Source organism: Tinamus guttatus, unplaced genomic scaffold (genome assembly GCF_059628265.1).
Source record: "Tinamus guttatus ecotype Peru unplaced genomic scaffold, ASM5962826v1 Tinamus_guttatus_pri_ptg000366l, whole genome shotgun sequence".
NCBI classification, from domain to species: domain Eukaryota; kingdom Metazoa; phylum Chordata; class Aves; order Tinamiformes; family Tinamidae; genus Tinamus; species Tinamus guttatus.
The window spans coordinates 1,466,513-1,487,107 of NW_028288900.1; positions in this window are offsets into that span (position 1 = coordinate 1,466,513).

Sequence of the window (20,595 nt, forward strand, 5' to 3'; positions counted from 1 at the left end):
CGAGACATAACAGAAGTGTTGGTAGATCACAACTACATAGCACTGTCCAACTTGAAGCACAGAAGCAACTTGAAGCCTGTAAAATGCCCTGAAAATTCAGGAATTGCGCGGGACTGAGGACTATAACAGAAGAATGTTTGATCAGAGACCTGACTGAATGGCATTACTTAACCTGAGCCACAAAATACACAGTGACCTGTTCCCATTGATTTATACTAGAACCCTTTAAACATGGAGTCCTCCAAAGACTGTACTAAACTGTAGAACAATCTTCCTTAAAAAGTAGCAGGGGAGCCATTGCTAGAAAATGAATTCCTGGCCAGAGCAATGGGAAATGCTTCTTTTGAAGTAACTAAACTCCATGCAGGGCACAGGCTGCTTCCGTGCTCTCCCTCAGGAAGGTGCTCTTGGGAGGGAAGGCACTGACCCACCCTGTGTTCACCCAGATTTGCTGCATAGAGAAAGGCTATTAAGGAAAGCCAAAAGGAGCTCTCCTCTCCCTCCCAGATATCCCCAAAAGTTCAATAAATCTGACATGAAGTGATGAGCACGTCTCGAAATGGTGGCCTGCCTTCTCTTGCTAAATAGATTTGCAGATAATCACCAACTGCATCTTTTTGTTCTTCTTTGACACGAAGCAAAGCAATTGCAGCAGGTCTTCTGGGAACGAAATGTAGTTACCTCTGATGCTGTTTTTTTTTTTTAAAAGGAGATGTTTACAGGGTGTCAGATAGTAAGACTGTGTATGATTCATAGCAAATAGCAGCATAGCAGAACTTTGAATTCTCCTTGCATTGTAATTTACCTGGTAGCTTGCTAGGATGGAAGGAGGATATTTATCTTTTTGCTGCAAATATACTTTATGATTAGCCCTTTTTAAGGAGCAAATGTAAAATATTGCATAGCAACTTCTGTTAACTTTAATTGAAAATGCATTAATCAAGTGCCTTTGTACTATGTTCTCCTAGCATTTATGGCCCAAATTGACCATTCCTTACATTGTCATGGAAAATATTCGCTTTTTTTTTCTCTTTTTGGTTATGATTTCATTGCCTTTCTTCTTCTTTTTAAAAATATATATGGCTTTAATTCCACTTCAACAACCTTGATACACAGGGTCCTGGACATTTTGAAATATATACAACCAGTTCTTTCTCTATTTATGGAATTGTAGCTGCCCAGAACTAAATAGAGCATTCTGTTGTATTTGCCATGGTACTGTTGATGATGTAGGACCTAATTAAAATAGCTCTGCTAGCATGATGTACACACAGCTGCACAGCTGCACTGTTTTTTTTTTCTTTTGTCCTTTCACTTAAAGGAACTCTGCTTACACATGGGGCTAGCAAATCTTTTCAGCAGCTTAGACAAGAGAAGCATATACTGTTTTTTTTTTTTTTTCCATAGTTATTATTACTTACCTAATGGAAAAAAGACGCATCTTATGCATGGGAAAACATGTAATATACTCTAGGGAGAGGCACTTAGCTGCTTCCAGGAACACTCTATCCTGAACTCAGACCGGTGATAGCAGAAGTTATCTAGGAAGGGCCGGGGAAATGATATGTGTACCTGCTTCCTGGCCATTGGCCCAAATATAGCAGGAAAGCGGGCATGAAGAAGCTCATCAAGGAGCTATAAAGCTTCCTACAGAGGAAATCAATTTTACCTATTACACCAAGAGACAATAGAGATTGCAGGTCTACTCCCTGTTCAAAGCTGAGGATAAGTTTCTCCATTAGGCCAATCTTTTTTTTTTTTTTTTTAATCTTTTTACTTGCCTTGCCTTTTGGCAGAACAGAGATGAGAGCTGAATCATACTCTTGATAGAGAGGTCATCTACAATATTTTTTCTAATTAACCCTCTCTGCCTTGCTTTGCCCTTTGTAGGACATGCACACACACACACACACACATTCATTCCTTCCCTGCAGATTTTAAAAAAAATCTTTTTATGTAAGAAATTTATTTGTCCACTTTTTTTTTCCTGGTGGAAGAAATATAAAGGCAGAAAGACAGCTTTAAAATTGGTACATAAAAAAGTAGAGAGAATACATTGCAGAATTGTTTTTCTGCTCTTGTAGTTCAAAAATTTTAAAGAAAAATATTTCTTTTTCATTAAATTAATTTATTTTCATGTTTTTCTCTCCTTTCCTGTCCGATCACAATTATTCTTTTCTTTTTGTAGTGCTCTTGTTAAGTACCTGCAATCCAGCTGTAATCTGTTGCCGCAGCATTTGTATAGCTGAAAAGAAAACATTACTGAATTGTCAGCATGTTTTCAACTTCATTAAAGATGACAACCTGGTAATCAGTTGTACAGGCTGTATTACCACAGTTACAGGGAAATCTGAGCTATTTTCCTGCCATTAAATCTTCCTAGCAGCAACCAGCATTGAGTCGCATTGTACAGTGCATGCTTTCATGTTTCATGAAAAACTGCTTTTAGAAAACTTGGAATTTGTTTTCACAGATCTCCTTGAACAAAGACCCCAGAACAACTATTTAAACTAAAAAGAGTGACAACGTAATTGTGATATGTTTATTGGAGGTGAAGGGTTTTAGAGTAAATTTTGAACTGCTTTTCCACTGAATTTAGCAACTGAATGTTATCCACCTTGCTTGAAAAGAAATAATATTTTGTTGAAATTTCATCTTCATTTCACTAAAATGTAGTCTTTTAGAAAACATCCACATAGGTAGGTAATTTTGATTTTTTATATAATTCTACCAGCACAAAGCGGGATAATTTTCACAGAAGTGTAGAAATTATAAGAATGCATAAGCTAAAATTGACCAGACAAGTAAGAACTGGAATAGGCAAGGAGAAAGAAGAAAGAGTGAAGAATGACAATAATATAAGGTGACATCTATGAGTCAAAAGACCTATGACATTATGAGTAGGACTTTAGGACCAGAACAAAAGTATTTTAGGAAGGGTTTGGTAAAAGAAATTAATTCATGTCAATTTTGAATATATCCATGCAAAACTTAAGGGTCAGTATGGAAGAACTTATAAAGGCACTGATGAGAATAAAGTCAGTTTCTAGCCAGAGTTTATCAAGACAACCGCAGCTGACAGCAAAACTGAAACATGGGAAAGGAGACCAATTGTTACTCAGATATAAGCAAGGTGCTACAGGGATTAGGAAGGAATGAATCTGGAGATGACAAAAAGAGCAAAACAATTTAAGAGTGAAAGTCAAAAGGATAGGCCAAGTAAGTGGCCTCAGGTATTTGAATAAATTTAAATTTGGTTAAATTTAAAATATGCGTGGAAGGAAGAAGGAGACAACAGATAAGGTAGTCGAACGAAATATCTCTGATAGATATGAGAAGGCAGCTTCAGACAGGGGAAATAATACACAATAAGTCTGAGTACATGAACAGAGAAGGACAGGAAAGGAGCAGAAGATTGCTTCCTGGGTCATAAGCACAACTCATGACATATATATATATATGTATATATATATGTGTGTGTATGTGTGTGTGTGTACATATGTGTATATATACACAACAAAGAGTTGTATAGCCAGAAATCAGGTGTATTGAGGAAAAGAAGCAAGAATGCAACATCAAAATGTGAAAAGCAACTGAAGAAATGCATGTGGCAGAGCGCAAACACACTTAGTGTCTGCCAGATACATAATTCAAAACCAAAGCAAAACAAAATGTCCCTGGGCAGGGTTTCTTACCAAACAATTGATGTTCTGAGACCAAATAAATTTATTGTTGGCTAGAGGCCTCACATACTTCTCATCAAAAGTCCCTAGGCAAGCATACAGAGAGCGTACAAATGTGGCATATCCAGAGCACGTATTTGGCACATCGTGTATGTAGTGTGCCTGCACTGATTGCCCAGGCTTGTAGAGCACAGCACAAACCCAGCAGTTTCAGTGCACTTCATCTAAGTTGAACTTGCCCTCAAGGGCAGACAAAGCTACACTGCATGTGGGCAGTGACCTCTTTTCCCAGCTTTCAGAACGTCCACCAGCCAAAAATTTATCTCTTTGAGGAAGATAGAAAAGACAATGGAGTAAGAAAGCTGTGCCAGTGTTGTCAGATATGACTATTCATGAAGTGTGCAAGTGCAGAACCTTCTGCACAGCATGGTACATAGGCCTAGACTAAAGCATAGGCCAGGTTCTCTCGGAGCAATGATAAAGAATTTAGCAACAGCATAACTACTTTCAGTTTTGGTGCAATGCAGCATAAGGAAATGTGTTTATGCCACGCTGTTATACTATCTGAATTGGTTTGCAAGAATAGGCAGAACAACTCAGAACGTCTGGTCCAAGCCATGACAGTCTATATGGTTTATAAGAGCAATGTGGATAAAGTTATGGAGGCGTACTGAGGAAATGCAAGGTTATATGTAAGTACAAGGACAAATACTATAATCTTGATATCTGGGTGATAGCTGTGACAGCAGAGCCACTTCTGAGAACATTTGTCTTCACATCATGAAGTCTGTTACCGATCGTGCTGTCTATGCAATGCCTGGGAGGACATCTTACCAGCAGAGACAGTTGAGGCAGCATTTCTTGATGCACTTAAAAGGCACATGACATCTCTGAGGCTCCATGGACTCAAGCTACCTCCAAAAGCAGCCTGACTAGTACACCTGCCACTGTGGCTGACGTTAGCAATACGGGCTGTGGTGGGAAAGGAGCAGCAGCAAACCGCTGAGTATAAATGGAAAGAGGGAGAAACCTCAGCTGCAAAGACTGCTAACCCTGATGTGAGCTAGGTAGGCATGGGCCCTTTGGAGCTAGCAAAATCAATTAGCAAAACCAGGGAGATAAACCCCACTGAGCCTGAGCTACTGCCTGGCTCCTGCTCTGCTCTTTTTATGCTAGACTGCGTGATCACACAGGATATAAGACACCTGGGAGAAGTATTTCACTTGTCTTTTTTTCCTCTCTGCATTCTGGCTGCAATATAGCCATCCTGACGAGGCTCATTTCCAAGGGCTTCCTCTGCAGTCACTGGACACAGTGTTTGGACACAGGATCAGCATGGACCAAGAAACAAATGAAGTGCACAAAACAGCTTGTCTAGAAGAAGGTTCTTCCAGAAAACACCTTCTGGTATATTTGTATTGCATCTCTGCAAGTGCAGAAAAGGCACAGTGAAATATTAGAAGGAACAGGAGTCTTTGCTGTCGACAGTCTACTATACGGAGACACTTGGCAAAAACCTAATAACACTACTCATAAGATGGAGTGCCATCTAAAAATGAATCATAGCAAAATAAATATTGGTGTTGTGTGAGTTACTTTGATCAGACCTTTGAAGCAAACATATATCTGATCCTGTTCAAACAAAGTGAAAACAATAAAACATTTTCAAGTCCCCAACTTCTTAGAGGAAAAAATCAGAATCCATAATAATCATACTGGTTTTCCTAGAAGTTTTAATACAGATCTCTGCTATGAAGCCAAAAGAAAAGAAAAAAAAAAGAAAAGAAAGAAAATCAAGAGAAGGAAAATCAAAAAGCACATGTCATTGGCAAACTCAGGCAAGAACTTTGAGAACAAAGGGGATGTATCATTTTCAAACAACAATAAATGACAACAATAAAATCATCCAATAAGTTCCAGGGCATGTTCCTAGAGATTCAGGATATGACACTGAAAAGGTAGATGTGCCATAAACAGTGGACAAAGCAGTATTTCTACAGGAAAATGCTTTGGGGCATAAGGATTGAGAGTGTAGAACTATAGCAGGAAAATTATATTCAAATAGAAGAAGATTTACCATTGTCACTGGATGTCAGTACATACTGTGTGCTATAGTTGAAATGGATCACAAACCTTAGGGGATATTCTTGACAAATCTTTAGCTTCTGCACCATCTAGGCTTCACACATGATCATAAACCTACAAAGGTATCACTTCAAAGTGAAATACAAGCCCAGAAGAAAAATTCTTGCAGCAACATGTACTGGCGTCTGCAAATAAGGGAACAGAAATTCAGAGGAAAAACAGAGAGCATCAGTATGATGAATCTTTTAAAAGAATAAGTCAGGATGGCTTGCTGAAAACCAAGTTCTTCTGGCCTAACAGGACTTTTGGAGTGTAAAAAAGAATGTTAACTGGGAAAATGAAATGAAAGAAAACAGTGACATGGAAGGAAACCCCTTGCAGCCATCTGAAAAGATTTATGAACCTGGCAGGGGTGTTATGAGAAGTCTGAAAATCAGATATCTTTACTGATCCCAGGTGACTGCAAAATACTAGACGTGACCAGGGTAAGCTGAGATTCTGTGTCTTTTTCAGATGGCAGTAAAAAGTGTAAGGCAACATTTAAATGAACTAATTTGTATTAATGACTTAATAGATACTTGCATAGGTCAAATTACAAGAGGTAGAAGCCTCCAGCCCTGGTACTAACAGAGGATGTACTTGAGAGAACCTAGCAGCAACGGATAACTGATCTAGAGAGGATACTCTTAACCTGCCACTAGATTATTATTGTAAAAATGTTTTTGAAGTAGCTCCAGTCAGCAAGGCATCCCTGATCTCTGGACTTAGTGACACAAAGATAAAATTCTCCAACTAAAGCATCGGTAATGAGCTCACTTCACACAATGAACCACAAGACACATTTGAAAAATTTCAAAGCAGTGGCATTTCACTAGCACACCCGCACCCTCATACACACACAGAACCAGCCATCTGCACTGCCCACAGTCCCGTGGGTGGCTGAAGTGCATATAAATCAGAAAGCAGAGTCTGGTGCTCTCCAAAGATGCTCAAAAGTGAAACCTCTTTGTTTATTAAGCTGCTAAAATGCACCTCTGCAGTCAGACATTTCATCTTCACAGGCTCTAGCAAGCAGAAAGCTCAGAGCTGTAAGCTCTGCACAGAGTATCTTTTCCTTTCCAAAGCCTCACATCAGGGTGAAATAAAACAGCTGAATGAACAGAGGAAAAGGTGGAAATTCTATTCATGATAAAAATGCCAGTACACAAAATCCCTTCCAAAACAAGGCTATATGGGTCAGTGCCACTCTAGTGAGAAAACTGAACAGCCTGTGCTAGATGTTATAGAGCCAAAGGAGGGGTTCTTATCTGGGTGAAATCGGGTATTTAGCAGCTGTTCTTATTGCTATGAGCACAGGCAAGCCCAGTGATGTTGGGGGGGTGATTCCCAGCAAGCCACCCGTCTCTGGGAGAAAATGGGCACCAAGACCACAGCAAACAATAAATAATCCGTGCTATGGCTTACCCACTGGTAATACATGGTAATGCACAAAACAGCCCTTGGTATTTATATAGGAGAAAATCCAAACCTGAAACGTGGCAGGACTGTGTCAGCATCTGCTGGGGTGCCTCCCCTCCATGGCTTAACCGCATTCATTACTAGCATTGTAAGTATAGTTCAGATATCAGGAGCCTGAGCTTTGTCTTGCCTATGAAAGATGCATATATGGAGCTTTTGTTCAGAGGCTCCAAAGACATATTTCCTTGCAACATTAGACATTTACTCCACATAGCAAGATTCCTTCATGTAATGTCCTATGGCCAGCCTTGTATTCATTTTGGAAGGGTGAACTTCACTGTCATATCAATTGAGAGGGTAATTTTGTCTGGATTTTTGAAACCTGACTAGACTCGTAGTGATTTCATATTGATATGATATTTGTTCAGTTATTTCTCCATCTGCTCTTAAGATTCATCCTTTTTTGACAATCTTATTCTTCCATATATACATATTCTTTCTAACACCCGCCTTTCTTGATTAGTCCATGGCAATGTTGCAGCACTGCTCTTCAGAAAGAAGTAGAACAGCACCAGCCACGTTCTTCATGTGTCCAGAAGAATTTAGCTTATTCAGGAGGTCAACTTCTAACTGCACTCTGTGATAAGGTCCTCCAGATCTAACAAGTAGGATTTGGGATACTGTCTGTTCCAAACATTTCACCGACAGAAAACTTGAACTATTTCCCATTACAGTTTGTCAGCTTGTCCTTTCAAGACAGATACTGAGCAACATTTTGATTTAAATTTTCTGCAAGATGTGATTCTGGCATAACATATTTACAACTTCAATGCCTAAACTTAGGTCACGGAAATGTATAAATTCTCAACAACTACGAATTTTTAAGAAGGGTCGTGATAGTATTATGAGAAAAGGTCTATTTACTGGCTGCTAAAGGTGTCTGCTCTCACCCAACAAGAAGATTGGATTCACTGAGCCACAGAATGGCTGAGGTTGAAAGGGACCTCTGGAGATCATGCAGTCCAAACATGGAGCAAGCTGCTCAGAGCTGTGTCTGATGGGATTCTGAAACACCCTTGCATATTCAACGTTTGAACTGTGACAGAAAGCAATTTATTAGCAAGAAACTTCAGAGCTGGTATTGTAATATTTGATTAATCAACAGAATTACGAGTTACAGGTTGAAGGAAAGAATACATTTCCAAAAGGATTTTTTTTTGTCAGAAGAAAGATACAGAAGCAGACATTTTACACCAGCTTAGGGTCTTATTTGGAAAGTCAATACCAAGAGAGGTGATCTGTCTAAGGAATTAGGCCCCAGTTCTGATGAGTGTGAAATTGTCGTGTCAGCTTTGCTAGCTGAGCAGAACAGACAACCAAGCCCAAGACTCAGTGAAAACAGGAGGCAGTTTTTAAGGGTTGTTGTCATTTCTTTTCTTTGTAGCCACTTGCAAACTGAGAAATGGTTCCCTGATGTTTCACTTTTTTTATATAGGTTACTCAACTTTTAACATTATCTTTTTCCCTATTTTAGGAGTTATTTCTGGCTGGTCAAACAGATATTAAATATCTTGCTCTCCTGGATGGGAAAGGTCTCTGGGAGGGAGCAGCAGTATCCAGGCCATTTCTCTAGTGACAGGAACGGGTAACGCAGGTTGCCAAGCTGGTAGCTAGAAATATTCCTTGGTATCAGCCAAAGGCACTGAGCATGTAGCAGGGAGACATGGAGAAAGCTTGAGATCTGAGTGCCGTACTGACTTTGACACCTAACGTTATTCCTGGTTGATAGTGTGGCTCGCTGGTGTGATTCAGACCTGCAAACCCATCATGGATGTGTAAAGAAACACTTTGTGACAGTCTGAATTCCTCACTGACAGTTTCACTAATGCCCCAAACTTCCAAGTTCTGCTGTGAGGCTCTCCAAATCCCCATGTAATAGATGATAAACCAGTTAATCAGCAGGACCTTGAGGGCTGGCATCTGTAGGTTCCATGTTTACGGCAAAGTGTGACAGAATAATGCTGGATTGCAGTAATTCATGTTGTTAGGTTTCTAATACAATGTTGTTGTTTCTTTTGTGAGAGCAGCTTAGTAAGCAATGCCTGCATGGAGTTTCTTGATCACTATCAATATGTGCCATCCCCAAGCTGTTGAGAATAGGATGTTTTTGAAAACTTCATTAATTCAAAAGCCCATTACACTTATTTCAGGCTAATCTGATTCTCGATCACTGTTTCTAGAAGCCCATGCAACAGGAAGGAAAATGATGTTGTCTGTCAGTTGTCACAGAAAGTGCGATTTGGGAGAAGACCTAAAGGTTCTGACCCTGCCATTGTTGGAGCTGATGTTTATTCCTATACAACACTACTGGTTTCCATTCTTATCAGTGCAGTTAAGATGATTAGTAGTATGGTATATTAACCTGGATTTCCCTATATGGGAGCTAGAGTGAGATTAAGCCAAAAAAGAGACTTTGGAGTTGCATTAGGACAGATGGGTAAATGATGTGTACCTGCTTCCATCTATGTGTGTATATATATATATGTGTGTGTGTACACATACTCATGTGGTAAAATTTGGTAAAACAGAGCTCTCCAGGTAGAGATTTCTAAATTATTTCTTTTTGAAATTCAGGTCATACAACAATCTTTGGCAGGTCGTCTTTGAAAAAGAAAAATCCTTTTGTTCTAAAAGCAAGTTTAAGCCTACTATCTTCATTTTAATTGTCTGTCCTGTAAATAAACTGTCTGATACTTTGAAATCATCCTTTCCCAGACACCAGCATATCCTGCACTGTGCTCATGTTCATGTGTCAGACCTCTATCTTTATTTCCCCTTGCAAGCACCCGAATCATCCAGACCTCCTCACAAATTTTCTCTTTGCGACACAAAGTGTCTGCAGCAAACTATACGTGCTGACGGCACTTCTGCAGATAGCTGCACACAAAAGCCAAAGCCTGACGGTTACCATGGGATTCTCTCATTAAGCTTTTACTGAATATACTGTATTCTTCACTGTCTATTAATCTCTGCTATTCTTTTCGCCCCCTACACCCCCCAATTCTCTTGCCCTCTGTGCAAGAATGTTAATTGAATCAAACACCTGCAAGGGTAAAGGAGTTCTTCTGCTTCAGCATTCCACAGTGAACTTCCTGGAATTTGGGCTGAAAAATCTCTCAAATCTTCACCAAATAGGTATTTTGGAAAAGAGAAGAAAATCAGCTACTCTATCTGTTGTTATTTATGAGTAATAATAAAAAGGTTTGAACAAGGAGGGTATGTAATGTGCCCCTCCTGATAAACACTGGACAGAGTTCTCATTTTCGCTAAGAGCCCTTCATGCCTTTTTAGCAAAGCAAAGAGCCTTAAAATGAGTGTTTTACACTCTCACTCACTTAAAGGCCCATTTACACTTCCAGGAAAGTCTGCAAGGGTCACAGTAGTAAAGATGGCCTAGGTGATTGTTTCATGCAGAACAGGCATTTCTATTTTATACATGTACTCTGTGCCCAGGTTTACAGCTTTGATACAGAAATGGCTCCCTGGGGAAGGCTCGGCTTTGTAAAACATTAACTGTACATAGGCGTCTTAGAGAAAATATTCCTTTAGAATCATATGAAGACTACAGCACAACTGCATATTTTGAATCCCCTCGGGAGGCCAGAGTGATGTTTTAACGCACACCTTTTTTTACCTAAGACAGCAGTACTGAGAAGGTTTTGTTTTACACTTAGTCCTCAGGTAATGGAGCCTGAGTGACAGATTTTTCTTCTGTTGTCCAAATCTCCAGTACATTCCAGATATGTAAAAAAGATTGTCAGCTAAGGCACAGTTCACCAGCTATGGGGGTGCCTGCTCCTAGACAGCTGCTAGGCTAGATGAGATTTCCTATGCAGGCCCCAGGTGTTTTGGAAGCTGTGAAATGGAGCCGTGGCTGCTGTAAGCCTACGGTAGGAAGCTGGGAAGGGAATTATAGTGACTTGCTGCTGGCAGATTCCTGTTCATGTGTTTGCTCACATTCTTTAGGATCTTACAAGAATTACCAGTAAATTTAGATAAGTGACAGGATCTTAGTTATAATTAGTAGCAGCTTCCCTTCTGACATACAGGAAGGGCTAACAACATCTTTCTTAGAGCAGAGTTGTTATGCTATACTCCAGAGAGGTACTTTAAAAAATACATTTTCTGGCAAAAAGCCTCTCCCACTTGTTTAGGACAGATGGCAGAGGAAGGGATTCTGAAGTGATGCAGTTAGAGGGTAACCAAGTATTGTACAAGCTCGAGCAGATTGGAGGCTGTTATAGATCAAGAGCTATTTTTGATACTACTGACTTGCATCCATTATATCAGGGCCTCAAATAAAAATGACCAGCAGCAAAATAAGAGTATCAGAGCAGATGTGGATTCAATTTCTATTTTTTTCCTCTCTGTGCAAGCTGTGAAAAATCTCAGGGAAATTAAGAGAGTGTAATACATTTGGAATCTGGAAACTTGAGAGCTGAGTCCAAATTAATGTAATTATTTAGCCTGACTTGTGAAGTGTACCTGTCCACAGGATCTAATCACAAAGAGTGCTGATTTTCAAAGGTCCTTCTGTTCCATTTCAAAGGAATTTAAAAATGCAAATAGGCATTAGTGGGGCTTTCAAAAAGGCCTAAAATGCTAAATACCCATGAGGAGTTTAAGATTCACTGACTGAGGGTCTGATTTAAGGTTAACTCTCCTCACTCACATGACAAAAGAATAAAGCACCAGCTGGCATGGTTGGGACTGCTGAATTTCTTTACAGCTGCAAACAGTGCTGTGAGGTCTGTTTGATAAGTCTCCGTTTGGAGGGCCCTTCCCCATCTGTGCCTTACCAGAAAGTCCTGTAGCTTCATTCGCCAACAGATTCTCCTGGGAATTCATCCTGTCTCCCTTCTCTGCCTCAGGATGGACAATACAGATGAAAAATGAAGTGCATCAAGGGAAGAAGTCAGGAACAAAAACAGAGCGATGAACTCCCTTCTCGCCAAGCCTCGAGTCCTTAAGAGAACGAACTACAGCAGAGCGGTCAGGACTGGGAGCTGGTCTGGGGGAGCGAGAGGTCCGCTTAGCTAAACAGAGTTTAAGAGCCTGAGTTAAACGGAGCTTCCGGCTGTAGTCTCTATGGCTCCCAGAACTAAGGAGATGTTTGTGCAAGTAGGGCTCTGGTGTTTTGCAATACATTTCCATCATTTTTTTTGCAGCTGTTTCATTTATTTATTTCTAAATGTAAAATGAACTCACCAAAGTGGGGAAATATGATAAAGAAGTAATAATAAGTAGTAATCAATCATCTAAATAATGATGCGTGCCACTCAAGGTATATTCACATCCATAAAAGGCTGGACGTTCTTTAGAGAATAAATTCAAGTCCAAACAGTGATCAAGACTTTCTCACCTACAAAAGGCACCCTAGTTATACCTTTATGGCTTTCCTGGTGAAGAGGTTTTGGAGCGTAGTCCATGCTCATCAAAACTAAGGGGAACTAACCCTTTAACAAGTGCAAGGCCTCTCAAGAGCTAGGCAAGACAGAGATTTGCTGCCTCAAATAAAACTCTAGAGCCAGACAAAAGTTAACTGCATCCTTCCAAGATGGCATCATGAGCTAAAACAGAGGCCTGGGAAGAGATTCTTGCAGATCTTTGCAGATCTAGACCTGCTTTTGCTCCTGGTGTTAGGGAGATGAGGGCTCTGGAGCAACAGTATTTGTTATTTTTGGGACTTGCAGGTGTACAAGCCAGCACAAGCTGCAAGTTGCCTCTCATTGAATATCTGTTTCACGGGTGTCTGGACCTGCTAAGGTAGCACAACACCAGTGACACATGGATATCCTGTCACCTCTGTGACACTGGATATTCTGTCAAGAGCCCTGGGGGTGTCCAAGTTTGAGAAGGATAGGCTTGAAGGAATTGGCATGAAAGAAGCAGTGCTAGTTTCCTGTATATTTCCTTTACTCAGCAAAATACAGGTCTATACACATGAGCTTGAAAAAGAAGTAACTTTTGGAGTGGGGGTCTCATATGACCAGAGATTTCTGGGAAACTGTATTTCAGGCTGTGAGATAATGAACAGGGAGACATTTGTGCACAAGAGAAACTCCAGGCTGAGATGCTTTTTTATTGTATATATATTATCTGTAAGAGATATCCAGAAACACTAGATTTTATTAGTCTATCTTTTGAGATTGTACCTTATCTCTCTGATGATGAATTAGTTTGCTTAATGGAAAATTTTCCAAGTCTGAGAGCTTTGTGCAGCTGAGCAAGAAGCTAGAAGAACATGAAATACTTGGTTTGAGAACTGCATGTTACAAGTAACGTACAACATTTATTTAAAAAGGGAAAAAAATCATGTAGCAGATTCTCACTATCACATTGCCCAAATAGTTATGCAAATGTCTTTTAAATTCCTCCTTAATACTCATATTTTGCAGAAAATTTCCCATGGTGCTAATCCCCCTAGGGCGACATTCATTCACATAAAGTGAAACACCCAGAAGAGTGGGAATGACTGAAAGACTTAACTGGCACACATGTGGTGATGAGTAAGTTATGTAGGTCAGCACAAATGAGTATAGGTTTTTTTTTTTTTTTTTTTTTCACCAGAACATATCTTTTGCAAATGTTAAGAACAAAAGTGGTAAAAGAACAGAAATTTATTTTGTTGGGGCTATTAAAAAATTTACTAAGTGTTGTAACTGTTTACTAACCAGGGCTAACTAGCTTTTTTTTTTTTTTTTCCAAGCAAAGGATATATTTAGATATTTTAATTACAAAGAGTGAGATCCTCATGTCCCACCAAAATAAAAATATTGACCTTAATGGAGCTAGAATTTTATCAACTGCAGGAGACTCAGAGAATGGAAAAATAATAACTAGAACATTTTAGTAATTGATATTATTTTCAGAAGCTTTTTCAAGGATATTGCTTTATTATTACTGTATCATTTCTGAAACTCTCCCAGGTTCAAGAAGCAACATTTTTCATTCTATTCAGATGCTAGGCACATTTCCAATGGGAATCAATACAGCTTAAGTGAAGAGATGAATCACAGAATCACAGAATAGTTGGGTTTGGAAGGGACTTCTGGAGAACATCTTGTCCCATATCCCTGCTCAGGTAGGTTGCACAAGACTGTGTACAGTTTAAGGAGTGGTAAATTAAAAGGTGTTTCTTATGGTCAGACCAAATTTCCTGTGTTTCAGTTTGTGCCCATTGTCTCTTGTTCTGCCACTGGCCACCTCTGAGAAGAGTCCGGCTCTCTCCATCTATTATTAATCAGATCTGCTGATAGAACTAAGTATTTTATATCTAATGCTAAAGCCACTGTATTTAAGGGGATGAAATTTTCCAACTTGATACGAAGGAAACATTTTTTGGAGGTTGATGCAAAAATAATAATAAAAAATAAATAAAACAAGAATATTAGCAACTAACTTGTATTAGTGGAAACAATCCTAAGAGAAAGAAAAATAAACTAAACAATAGACAGAATAAAAATGGAAATATAGACACAAACGGTGCTGGGCATACACTATCTGGGTCTCCAAACTTTGCCTGGGTGTTACTGCCACTTACGAAGTGACCATGGGCTGCCTTTCTTGATCCCAAATAAGCAAGGAGCATGACAGCATTGCAGTTACTCGTTCAGGTCAGTGTGGGGCGTCCAGTATGGGTGCTGATCCCTCGCCCACATTCTCATGATTTCTGCTGACATTCCCTTCTTGTTTCTTGCAGTTCTCTCACTCACCGTTGCACCACAAACTTTCTGACAGAAAACAGATCTTTACTGAGATTTCACACTCTTCTATCTTAATTGGTCTTTAAATGTCGCACTTTCATTTGCATTTCCCCCAAGTCTCTGATAGCTTCCAGTTTAATGCATAGGATAGAGTTTTCAAAATCCACCAGTCAAGGACCTCACATGGTGCAGACTGTTGTTGCTGCCATTGCCACTGGCATTTAAATCATTCATTTCTCCTGAGATGCTGTTCTTACTTCCTAAAAGAGGGATCAGATTTTGGCCAGTGCTGAAGATGCCTGAAAATCCTCTATGCGCTTTATGTGTATATGCAACGAACACATAATACTTTTTAATAATTTTTGTTTTTGATTTAGAGATTCGGTATTCCTGATAGTTTAAAAGCCATCATAGAACTGTGTGAGAAAAGAAAGATAAATCAGGATATAAATAAAAATATCTCTCCAAGTGAGACACAGCATTTTCAAAGAGTATTTTCTTTAATTCTCAGTTTCATGTTTTTGTCCTTCACAGGCCTCTCTCCCACCAGCACCTGCCATTTTGTAATCTATGATTATTATATTACAGATAATTTCCATATATTTACTTTGAAGTACATACACTGTGCTTATTTAAATAAATGAATTGTCAAACCTATGGAAAACAAAATGAAACTGCTGACCTTCTTGAAAACATTTTTGTGTTTTCTTGGATTTGAACTATAAAATATAATGTCAAACTGAAGATGCAACAGATACTTTATTTAGTGGCAACAGAGTTCATAATGTTTTCCATATCAAGCCTTTGTCTGAAGTCTAAGCAGATATCTACATGTTTTGCTAGGCAAGACCTCTCTATTCTGTGGAGCAGATAATGAAAGCAAAGATTAAATGGAAAATATGTCTTTATACTAATTACAGCTGGTTAGCATTTCGCATCACCTGAGAAGAAATAAATTGAAATTTTCTGCTACTGGAAGCTCCCAGTATATTGCTTCAAATCATGAAATGTGGACAATTTACATTGTAACATGCCACATATTGGCATGAAAATATTTGTCAGAAATAGATGAATGAAATAGGAAGAATAATGAAGAAAAATGACAGTACATGTAGCCTCCAGAGACGAAAATAAACAATGTAACTATTTGGTAAATAAATCCCTGTAGAACTCTTAGAAATGATTTACTGATTAATTGAATCAATCCATCAACCTTTTGTGATGGCATCAATTTGCAGTCCTTTCAATATTGCTTTTTTTTTTCCATAGGCACTGCTTTAAATGACATTAAAACGTAGGACATTATATATCTTTATGAAGTGAGCCTAAGTGAATTGCTTACTTTAATGCTTTAATGAGACACAACCGACTGATTTTTTTCTACTTAACTTTCATAGGCATGTGCTGAAGTTAGCTACATCACTTTATAATTATACTCCACATTTTTTTTTTTTTTGCCTAGCTCCTTCTTCCGATGTTGTTTGGCATCTACTTTTTGATTAACCAAATTTTAACAGCAAGGTGGAAATGTGACATCATTTTCCCCCTTTCTTTAGCAGGGGTGTCATTTACTTTCTTTAAAATAAAAGATCTTTTTAGAAAGGAGTGTTTGGTTAAGGTGGACAACATGGCACCATTTTTGTACATGCATCATAGATTTGCATTTATTGCTTTTGATGCAATAAACTTAAAAAATCATAGTTATTATAAAAATAATGTGTATCTGAAAAATGGCTTTAAATATCTTAAGAAAAGTAGGAAGAAACTACATTGAAGAGGGGAGAGATTGTGTGAATGATTTTGTATCTTCATTATGAAATGTATTCAGATAAAACCTATGTATGACTGAGAGAAATGAGGAGCCAACATTTAGCACAAATGTGTATAGATGCATGAATACTGAGAATGCTGTGCAAATTAACTCAACTGCACCTGCATATATGTTCTCCTATAAAATGCTCGCATGTGCTGAAACCATTCACCCAAATCCTTGCAAATGGAAAACAAAATCTGAGACAAATTTGGAGTGACTGAAAGAGTAGTCTGACTCAGTCAGCAAGTTCTCAAATATGTTTTATATGAATTTGCTTCTGTATCACCTGTGCCTTTTGTAACCTGAGATATTTATGACTCTTTTTGTACCCACTGAACTATAGATTTAGCAAATGTAATTGCACACTTGAAAATGATTCCTACTAGGGCTGGCCAAATCTCATGATCACAGTAACATTGTCAACCTTTAAATTCTATGAAGCATCTCACAATATCTGGGGGGTTTAGAGGATTTATGTAACCTTTATGCTTCGTGTTCTTCCAGCTTTGCACATACACACAATGAGACCAACCCCCATTAGGGTGAATACTGTCATTATATGAAAAGTGTGTATGAAACAGAGCATGTGAAAAATAGCAATCTATAAACTAAGCAGGGCTTATGGGGAACTATTGAGGCAGAGCAGGAAAGAGAAAATGGGAAAAAAAGATGGTGACATGGGAAAAGAAAGGAACTATATGAAATCAGTGACTCTGGAAAATGTCTGGGAATACAGAAGACTGTTGAAGAGCACAAGCTGAATACAAACATGCTCCTTCACATTTAGGCCCAGACAACTTATCTGCCTGAAGGACAAAGGAAAGGCTAAGAAAGAAGCTTGGTAACAGGTAGTAGTAAACATTCTCTTCTGCTGGTGAATGTAGAAGTCTCTTTTTCTGTTTAGGAAAATTAATTTTGAATCAGAGGTGAGCACATACTTTTTTTTTTTCTTTTTTTTTTTTTGAATGATCCTGTTAGGCACTGTTGATTTTACTAATCCCAAACAATAATTCCAAGGCATTTGAAAATCCTGAGAGCTACGTCTTTCTTACTCTCAACAGAAAACAGAAAAGATAATATTGACCAGATCTGATGAAAAACCCTCTTTTGTAACATCAACAGACTTTGGGTGAGAGTCATAAAACGCAGATTTTTCAGTTGGCTTCAGACAATCAATGAGATTTCTAAGAGAAGAGTGTGTTTTGAAGAGATTTCTCCTTTGTGCATGTGGAGAGAGATGTAATGAATAAGATGTATGATGCTCCTTAATACTAGGTACAATATCTTTCTTTCTATCCCACTTTGCTATGTCCAGGTCACAGCTCCCCATGGCTGCTATTGCCTCTCTTGGTAAAAATTTGCAGAGGGACATGAGACCAAACAGAGCTGATTCCTCCAGTCCATGACTGGGGATGAAGCTCGCTAGCGAATACAAGAAGAAAGAGTCTTTTGCCAACTCATTCTGTGTTGTGCCACTTCTATATGTGAATGAATAACTGCAGTCTTAAGAGCAGTTTCTGTCATGTGTGGTAATTACATTTAATATTGCACATAGCTTGGGGTGGGTTGATTAGCATAACATCATCTGATCTACATTTTTTTTCTCAAGGAAATGCTGAACACAGTGATGCCTGCAGCATTTCTGTGTATTGGTACTTTAATACAATCTGGCTCATCTTTAGCGTCTGTCTCAATTCCACATACACTATATAGGACCTAGATTTACATCAGCTAGAATACCAACTCAAAGCTTATCAGTTTCGTCTTGACTTAGCTGAAGAGACCCATCAGAAGAAGATGGGTCTTCTTACAAGGGGATACAAGGGGTTTCCAACCTTGTTAGAAAAATTCACATCCTCTGATTAACTGCATTTAAAAAGAAAGAACTGGAAATAAAAATGTTACCAGCCTGTAGATTCATGCTGGATGAAATTTTGTTTTGCCTTGAAAAGTCTGCAATATTGGACGGTGAGTTATTGTTAATGTCCTCAAAGATCATCAGAGTGCAAATGATTAACACCTTCAGGCCCTGAATTATTAGCTACTTCTATCTGGATACACACAGGAACCAACACGTGTTTTGCTGGCCTTTCCCAAAATACTGTACAACAACTGAATACTGCAATCAATAATTTAATTAAGCAAGTGGGGCACAAGCCTTATCTCCTTACCTGGCTGAAAAGTATAACTGGCACTACTGTTGTGACATAAAAACCCCAAAAGCAATAACTAATGAACACTCTTACTATGGACGAGCCTTGGGAGAGCACAACCAAATGTCTTCAAATGCAAACAGTTCTGCTCTGCCATTATTAAATGACCTCAGGCAAGCTATCAATACATATGAGCACTATAAAGAGAGCGTTTAAGATAGGATGTCATGATTTCACTGTTGGCACAACGAACAACTTATAAAGAAAATGAATGCAGTGGCAATATCTGTGTTATATAGCTCCCCCTTAACAAGGGTTACTTATGCAATACATAATACTGTATTGGCAACCGTAAACCTATCATAGACTTAAAATTCCTGATGCGTGGGCAAAAAAAGATGTTTTCTAAGTGAGGAGTCTATTGCAGTCAGCCTGGTAAAAGAAACCTTTTAGTGTCAGTGATAATGAAAATATGTGCTACCTATGACTGAATTAAAATGAAGTCGTGACCTGGCAATTTCTATTCAATGCTGTCACATCCATGCATTGCACACATCAGGATTGTCATCATGTAAATGTAATAGGATTATTTACCCTGCTTTGTTGCTCAGCTGGGAACAGTAATTTTAAGTTTCCTACAAGTTGTGAATAGCAGCAGGGGGCCATGAATAGCTTGGAAACCTATATTTTTCCATTTATTTTTTAAATGCAAATTACACTAGTCAAAAAAATCACTTTTGTTAAAAATACATTCAGAATTAACAAATGCAAAAAGAAAAGAAAAAAGACACATTTGGATTGTATCTCTTGCCTTCTGAATATTTAAGTTTATAACAAAAGCCAGCCTAGAAAAATAACATTCTTTACTGGATTTTGAGGAGGATACAACTGTACAAACCAAAAATGGCATCCAGATATTCTCACACTACTGTGCTCTGAACTGCTTCCAGAAGAGATGTGTCCTCTAACCATTTATTTAGTAGTCAACAGTCCTAAGTTCTTTATAATGGTGGTGCTCTAACTGCAACTCAAGCAGGGTTATGAATACCAACTTCATATATGTGTGTATATATCAATATATATATACAGCGTGTATGTGAATGTGTGTATATCTATTCTATATGTATTATATGAATACACATTTATCATTGCATTACTTAATAGTTATATGTGCTTCCTATTTCCTAAGCACTGTACAAACATTGAGAATTCAAACCTCACAAAAAGCTGGTGAGGTGTGTATTATCCCCATTTATAGGTGGGGAGACTAAGCAACAGAGAAATTAAGGCCAAACTTTTGTAAATTAGTTAGACCTAAAAGCTATGTATAGACACTTCAGTAAATTGTCTGACTTCTAATATTACTAAATACCAGTAGATGCCATTTTGAGAGAAAACACAAAAAGTATGAAAAACCCTTTGAAAACTGGATCACTGCTTCAGTAAGTGCCTAAGCTGTTTCCTTTTTATTCTCTAAAAGAATTTTATAGAAATAGGATTTGGATCAAAGTTTATACAGGGAAAGCTGAAATACCCTAGTATGACATTTTTGTTACACTTAAACATTACGTGATGTTTAATATTATACATCTGTTATATTTAATATAACATAAAAGTAGAAACTTTTTAGGTTATGG